At 39.9% G+C, this 8,945-nt stretch overlaps 1 pseudogene; it reads right to left on the bottom strand.

Moving 5' to 3' along the window:
* Nucleotides 1-7,999: 7,999 nt before the first annotated feature.
* LOC111964498 (neurolysin, mitochondrial-like) overlaps nucleotides 8,000-8,945 on the bottom strand; it is a 6,238-nt pseudogene continuing 5,292 nt past the window's right edge.

The raw sequence follows: 8,945 nt of genomic DNA on the forward strand, positions 1-8,945 counted from the left end.
TAGTCCAGAGCCTGAATACACAAAACATTAAAAACACTTTCCTAATATTGAGTTGCACAATCCATGTCTACATTTTCTCAAGGCTTAAAAATCTTTATTATTAAACCCGTCCCTTCATCTACACTGATTGAAGTGGATTTAACAAGTGATATTAATAAGGGATTCACCTGGTCAATCTATGTCATGGAAAGAACGTGTTCATACATACATGAGCAAGTCAAATTCAAGGACATTTTCAAGCACTTATTTGTAATTTTCAGGGACCTCATGTTATACAATTGTATAATTTATATAATTTTACATAAGGCCTAATATAGAACCCCTCCATCCCCACAAAAAGCATGAAAAAAAAGTGTAAAAGAAAAAGTAGGCCATTACCACTAAAGAATAAATAATGTTTTAGACCTTGACAATGCATTGACAATCAAATTATTATTACGGTCTAAAATATGTGACAATAATATGGACATTGGCTACAGAAAGATCGCCATGCCTGCATCCAATGTGGCCAACGCAGGCACACATAATAAATTCATGAATAGCGGTAGAATTAATCTCGCCATCACTGTTTTTATCATGTGAAAGTGACCAAAAAKCAGGTTCCTTTTTTAAATGGAAGGATTTGTACGGAAAGCCAAGGCGAAGACAACAGATGTTGTCGTCCTCATAACAACCACACGTGATTTAACCGCAACAGAGTAGCGCAACACCCTCCAATTAAAGCGGCGAGAAACAATCTAAAGCGGCCACATCTCACACAAAAACGGTTTAAAATTGTTTTTAAATCATGGAGCAAGATAACTTCTAAATTGGCTACAATAATTACAAGGACTTTTCAAGCACCAAATTGAGGAAATGTCTGATTATAAAGGTAGGCCCATTCCAGTAAACTACTTCAAGCCCTGTATAGCAGGTCTAACATGGAAAACAAAATGTCATGTTATTTCATTACCAGATCATGTTGTGAATAAGCCCACTAGGCTATGTAATCAGTATATCCAGAATAATTAATAGGAATAGCGTTGAGTGTTGCTCAATAGTCTATTTTACACAATTGCGCAGTGTCCAATCCGAGACACAAAAACATGATATCATTACCTTGATATTTTCTCTGTTAAATCTAATGACACCCTGCTGCAAATCAAGCAGAAAACAGATTATCAACAATTGGCTAGGGATATTAGATCCAACGTGGATCCAGCCACAAACCGCCTTCACCGGCATAATGAACGAGACACCAATATATTCTGGACATTCCTCAACGAACACCTTTTTTTCAGCACTTGAATTGTTGTTGCATCACATGCGCTATCACAACAGCTGTTCATCACTTGACAGTAATTCGGAAAATTGCTTCCTAGATCTGATGACGATGTGTGAAAATATCACAACGTAACTAATCAGCTGGACACCAGCTACGCATCCAACAAGTATTATGCATAAGTATTGAAGTACCAATTTATTGTTAGTATCAATATAGGTTTTAAATATCAAGGTGACTCTTTCGGTTAGAAGCATTCGATTTTGCAATCCCATTTATTTTTGGGGGTTTGTGTGCCCATGAAAACTGTTTTCACCGTGTAACATATGACAGGAAACGTTAATTACACTGCATTTGAGAYCTCGATACAAAGAAAAAAAATAACTGTCCTACAGCTAGATCCAGGATTCTTAAAGGGTTCAAGCGCAATGTCTAATTTAACTGATTAATGCTTAATATATGATTAARGATAACTTACACTGCCATAAATGCATGGACAGAAAAGTAATGTTTTGTCACACGATTTTGGACAAATCAGTCAAGACACCAACCATGATAAAGGATTAAAGATAGGTTTTAAATCAACTCGTACATTTGATTGAATATAAATCACCCATATACAGTATAGGTAGGCCTACAGCACATATCCCACAACATACTGCTGCTGTGTCATGTTGGGCACATGATGAGCATGAGGGGTAAGGGAAAATATATAGTACGCATGGAAACCATCCTAATTATCTAATGTAAACGTGCATTATGCAACACTTTCACCTACAATAGCAATTAGCCTAATGTAAGCCCTGCCTATGTCTTCAAAATCTAAGTGGAAGTTGAAATAATTATAGAAATCTTTCAATTGTAATAGGTAGGGCCCTAAGGAGTTCATTTTCAGAGACAAAACGGGCTGAATCACTGAGTCAGCCAGGTGTCGGGAACATATCCTCTTTGTTCAACACCATCAGGACAAGACATCTTGTCTRGTGGAACATGAAAACAGGAATAGTGATACAAATTAGAAATACAATTTAAATTGATAGTTACATATTGGGATATTATTTGACGATATACCGTATCTTTTTGACAATATCGCAATATTATTTTTGAGCTAGTTGACTGTAACTGCACCAAAACTCTGTATTTCCCCTTCCTTTTCCCCTTTTTTTTACATTTCGAGCCAATCCGTTGTCATCACTTTTATTACCATGACTGATCAAAGCCATGAGAAAACAAGTTCTCTTGTCCCTCAGGAGAAGACATATGGTGAGCAATATGTTTGGAATATCAAAAGACAAAAAAATCACATTCATGAATTGCAATACATACCATATTGGCACCTAAGTATCGTGATACTACTGTATCGTGAGGTCCCTCGCAATTCCCATCCCTAAGCAGGAAGTAAACAAAAAAGTGAACAAAAAAGTTGATGGGGGAAGAGTACTTCCATATTGAGTCAGTGTGGATGTATTGGTTCTATTCGAATAAAAATTAATGAGAGAGAGAGAGAACAGATGATTCTTTTGTTTAGGCTACATGTGGCTTTGGCTATCATCTAGAGCAGTGGTCACCAACCGGTCGATCGCGATATTCAAAGCATTCCTAGTCGTTTACCAAACATTTCTGTAGAAAAGCCAATGATAAAGGCATTAAAGGCCTGCGCTGTTGGCAGTAGGTGCACTTGATTCAAAAGCCCTGCACATCGGGAAGGCAGTGTTACCATTTTGAATCATTTAATTTGTCTGAAAAGAAGATGAGAAAAAAAAGCCTACCCGGCAGACCGGGAGATCTGTGGCTAAATCGAATGGCCCACGCAGTAGGCAGAATCAGATAGCTCAAATCACTGTCAAACCACTGTGCCTACAGCTTCCACGACCCCGGCCACAGCAACGTTTGATACCAGCCTACATGAGATTTCATAACTTTTAAAACCATGACCAGAGTGACTCAAAGAATACAGCAAAGAGCTACTGTTTTTATGAATGAGTTCATGTCTAAGTTTTTATTCAGCACTGTCACTGTTTTTATTCGACACTATTACAAAACATGCCTCTCCCTACTTCCACTCGCGCTGCAATGAATGAGTAGTCAAGTGTATCGACAGCCCTGCGTTTTCATAAGGAAGATGGTGTTCCCTCTCTCTGGTCAGCCTCACCGGAAGAAAGGAAGGAGAGAGCAGGGACCATGAGAGGCGGACCCTCCGCTGCTCTCTCCCTCTCTCCGCTGAGACTTATTCCGTGTTCAAAACAACTGGGAACTAGGAAATATCGGACTTCAGTGCATTCAAGACAACTGGGAACTCCAAAAATAAAAAATAAAAGAGAACCAGTCATCCATCTCGGAAATCCAAGTCGGAAACTCTGGCATCTTTCTAGAGCTCCGACTTTCTGACCTGAAAAGCACTGATGTCATGATTTGACCTCTTTCACTTTACCTCAGTCATTTTCTATTAAAAAAGGTATCTTTACTTTTACTAAAGAATGACAATTGGGTACTTTTTCCACCACTGCCAAAATACAAGTGGCCTACTTCCTTATAGCAAGGCTTGGTTGGTCAAATCTGACTATACAATCAAATCACCCTCACACACTTTATCTTACTAAACCTTGCATTAGTAACCGGTATGAACATGCCAGGAAAGGAAATGCTACAGCCTACACTTTGCCTACAAGACTTCAACAAAACCATGGTCAGTCTCAAACCAAAAGCACAATCAATCTTACCAATAAGCCTAGTAAAAMAACAAATAATTCAACATGGGCCAAATTTTAATTGGCTGTTCTACAGGACTGCAATCAGAGGGAGCCGAGGACCATTGTGTGTAATATGCTCACTCACGTCTACTGCTGTACATTGCTATGAAATTCTAACATGTGACTGGCTCAAATCGCTGTTTTGGGAAACCATCCCATGTCTTTTTCCAAATACCCTGGTATATACGGTATACCGCCCAAGCCCCATTTTTCTGAAATTTTAATTGCAAAGTCATGTCTTTCTAGTAGTTCCAATCTTGATTGTATTGTCTCGACACACTGGACACTGTTTTTCAGCGAGACGCAAACTCGGAATGCAAGACAACTTTCACGCGAGGGGATGGTAAGATTTTCTCTCCGACATATCAAGAATCGCGTTTTGCAACTGGAAGCTAGCCATGTATCTAGCTAGCTAACGCTAAGGTACTTTGAACACGGATGAGCCAATGCTTGAGGAAGGGCAGGAGGAGAACGGTAGATCGCAAGACTGAACTTAATATAGTTTAAAGTTTTCGTTTGTGACTGTTTAAGCCAATTTCGGCTCCAACTCCTTTATAACTACAATCTCGGCACATCTCTTTTACCTCTCCACCGTCTGTGGATAGAATCTCTCTCGTTTCTTTGCAGAGAGTCCTCTCCGTGTAAGTTGACTTGTTCAAGAGACCAGAAGAACTGATACTCTCTCGTAAAAATGGTTTCTAGTGATACATACGACACACAGACATTATTTATTTATAGGTCCGGAAGTGAAGATCTTAATAATATCTCAAGAAACTGCTCTAAATGAGTTATCAAATTCGCGGCCGAACTAATTGCCGTTTCCCTTCAACATCCCACACTCAAAGTACACTTAAGCCGGTTATTCGCTAATAATACAGGTCCTGTGGCTATGAGCGACTCCAACGGGTTTAAGCGAAACGACCATCTTACTGGCTATCGCCGAGAGACCAATCCCCCTCTCAAGTGTCTTAGCGCTCTCTACCCGAGATTGTGCGTCTTGAGTGAAAGCATCGTTTGAACAGTCGGCTCCGCAGGCACTTATCGCTGCTGTCGGGGGAATGTTTTCTTTCCCACTGAATATAACAGTGTCCAGTGTGTCAGACCAATAAACAAAAATTAATAGCATTAAAATAAACGGGGACACACAAGTATTCATTGTGATAAGATATTGGGTTCGGTTAAAAATATAAAAAGGAACATTAAAATGAATCCAAAAATGTCCACAACAGCCAATGAAATTGCTACAAGCAACAACAAAAAAATATCCAACCACCGAAAAAAGATCTTTGCTTTGAAGAAGCGCCGCGACGAAATGTTTTCAATCCTAATCTCCCGGTTTTTTTGCCATTCAAAAAATTAACATACATCTTGTTTGGTAGCAAAACACGCTACAATTCACGACGAAACATAGAGTTGGCCACAGACTGTCAAACCAACACCAGTGTATGCTGCTGTATCGTTGGCCCAGTCAGTAAATCCAGTGGTGGCAACGACAACCCTGCATCTGATGGGCATGTTGATGTAACCAATGAAATTGGTGTATCAGTCGTTGTAAATTATGTTCACCAATACGCGTTGTGGAGAGGTAGCTAGGACATATTTTACAGTATATTTTTCGCTGTTGTGATACTTACTGCTCACAATTACTTGGAAGGTTATTTTATATGTTTTTTTACAACAGAAAACAATGTACATTTGTTGTTGTGTTAACAAGACTCGCATTAGGTCCATTGAGGGGTATGCACATGACAAAGGGGTACAGTCACTCAAACAGAGTAAAGTGATGATAGTGATGGAATGTGTCACTGATGCATAATAACAATCGAGTTATTTTCTCTCCCTTCTTTGATGTAATAACCGCTGATACCATTTGAATAGATTAAAGTAATTATCCAATGATCCCTGTGAAGATACATTGGGAAATAAGCGTTGTTTTGACATGACATAAATAATTACTCCAAATACAACAGAGAGACTGAAGAACATCAATGTAGCTACAAGTGCAATAGCATATACTGCATTTGAACGAATATGAACTGCATTTGAAAGAATATGTTTTAGACATCACCTTGTGAGCAAATTCGATTTCAAATGGTGATTTTTCTATGATGTTCCAGCCTTTAGCCAGAGAGTGTGTTTCTCAGACCAGGATTGCATCTACCTCTGGACTGAAAAGGATGCCCAACTGAGAATATCCATTGAAGTGCTTTTTAGTTAAGGTTAATCTTGGTCCCACCCTGGAAACTGGCCATAATGTACAATGGTCAGTGTAATGTTATGATGTATAATGTTTTGTCTCCCCCATGTGGACACATACACACACAACAAAACGAGTATTGTAATTAATTAAGGATCCCCATTAGCTGCTGCCAATCTTCCTGGGGTCCAAACACATTAAGGCACATAACAAAAATAACAAAAAACAGTACATCATATAATGTCATTACACCACTCCCTGTATACCAAGACTGCGTGGCATCACACAGTTCCCACTTCATCATCATCAAGTTCGCTGACCCCTTACAAAAAAGATTTCGGTTTTGAAACTGTAGTAAAAGTGCTGCTAACTGCAGTTTACTGAGGTATTTTGGATGCAGTAATTGCAGAATACTGCACCCTAAGTGCAAGATACACTGCAGAATTACAGCAGAATTATTTTAATTTATGGACGCAGTATTTTCAGCTCTACTGCACACTAACTGCCGTTTAAGCTGTACTCTGACTGAAATCTTTTTCATAAGGACAACATGATTACCAACAACACACGAGAGAGCCTAGGCACTCTGACGGCATGGTGCCAGGTAAACAACTCTCCCTCAACGTCAGCACAAACAAAGGAGCTGATGTGGACATCAGGATGATCCAGGCTGGGCATGCTCAGTTCCTTGGCATACACATCTCAGGAGAGCGGAAATGGTTAACCACACAGACACTGAAAAACTCTGCCTGTCGTCGAGGGCCCTCACAGGTTTCTACAGGAGCATCATTGAGAGCATACTGTCGGGCTGCATCACAGCCTGGTACAGCAACTCCACCACCGCTGACCGCAAGGCTCTTCTGTTGGTACGTTCAGCCAAATGAACCATTGGATGCACACTGCCTGCCCTCCAGGACACCACAACACAAGTGCCGCAGGATGGCAAGAGATCATCAAGACATCAGACACCTGAGCCACGGCTGTTTCTCCTCACTTCCATCACTCAGATGTGGGCAGTATAGAATCATCATGGCAAAAACTGTCAGAGTTGCCAGTAGCTTCTACCCAGACCCATCAGGCTGCTGAATAGCCACTAGGCATCTAGATACCTGCTCTCCCTGTCCCCCTCCTGCCCCCCGGACTTCCTAATAATCTATCTACAACACAAAATGTATGTCTCTTCACATTCCGCGTTATTCCATAACGTGTAGTTAATCTGTTTATTTAATCGAGGTTGTTCCGATAGTCTTACCAGTGAAAAGACAAAAAGCAGGAGGATTGTTATTTTTAATTCAAACAGCTTATTTTTTAACCTTTAACTAGCACAGTCAGTTAAGAACAAATTATATTTACAATTTAAGCAGTGGTTAGTAAGAGTTTATTGATTAAAGTACTTTTCACTGAAAAATATAACACACGTATTGTTATCTTTTTGAGATACCTTTTTCACAATGACCAAGTCAAAATAACACACATATTGTCATCTTTTTGAGATACCTTTTTCATATTGACCAAGTAAAAATAACCATACTTTTGCAGTTGCCTTTTCGTGTCCAAGCTTTGTCAGTATGTAAGATAACAAAGTATAACATCAAATACCAAGTAGCACAGCATTTCTCACACAAAAACAGCCGTTTCAAGTGAGTGAAAACCTCCCCACCACTACTATTATAGTGCTCAAAACAATTAACACAATACAATATGGCAACTCCAATACAATAACAACAGGTACATCAACTGATAAAAAGAAAAACATATTGTCATCTGGATTGAGAGCGAGAGGGGGAGAAGTCATGGATGACCATTCATTGTTCCCTCAGCTTTGGCCAATCCCTTGCAGTGAAAGAACGCATCCTGGCAAGGGTCACGACCCAGGCATGTCCCTTCCATTCACAGAGCCACCAGCCTCCAGAATCACCCTCTTGAACTCCGTCACCACCTGATGATAAGATGGGCATACAGAACATGTCACTCAAAAGAAACTTAAGGCTTAAATTCAAGTTATTCTTCTCTACATAGAATGTGTGGGTAAATAAGAGTAAATCATGATAAATTGTGTACAGTGCCTTGCGAAAGTATTCACACCCTTGGCATCTTTCCTATTTTGTTGCCTTACAACCTGGAATTAAAATTCATTTTTGGGGGGTTTGTATCATTTGATTTACACAATATGCCTACACTTGCAACATTTATTGTGAAACAAACAAGAAAAAAAACTGAAAACTTGAGCGTGCATAACTATTCCCCCCCCAAAGTCAATACTTTGTAGAGCCACCTTTTGCAGCAATTACAGCTGCAAGTCTCTTGGGGTATGTCTCTATAAGCTGGCACATCTAGCCACTGGATTTTTTACCCATTCTCAAGGCAAAATTGCTCCAGCTCCTTCAAGTTGGATGGGTTTCCGCTGGTGTACAGCAATCTTTAAGTCATAGCACAGATTCTCAATTGGATTGAGTCTAGGCTTTGACTAGGCCATTCAAGACATTTAAATGTTTCCCTTAAACCACTCGAGTGTTGCTTTAGCAGTATGCTTAGGGTAATTGTCCTGCTGGAAGGTGAACCTCCCAGTCTCAAATCTCTGGAAGACTGAAACAGGTTCCCTCAAGAATGTCCCTGCATTTAGCGCCATCCATCATTCCTTCAATTCTGATCAGTTTCCCAGTCCCTGCCGATGAAAAACATCCCCACAGCATGATGCTGCCACCACCATGCTTCACTGTGGGGATGGTGTTCTCTG

This window comes from Salvelinus sp. IW2-2015, linkage group LG5, assembly GCF_002910315.2.
Source record: "Salvelinus sp. IW2-2015 linkage group LG5, ASM291031v2, whole genome shotgun sequence".
Lineage (NCBI taxonomy): Eukaryota > Metazoa > Chordata > Actinopteri > Salmoniformes > Salmonidae > Salvelinus > Salvelinus sp. IW2-2015.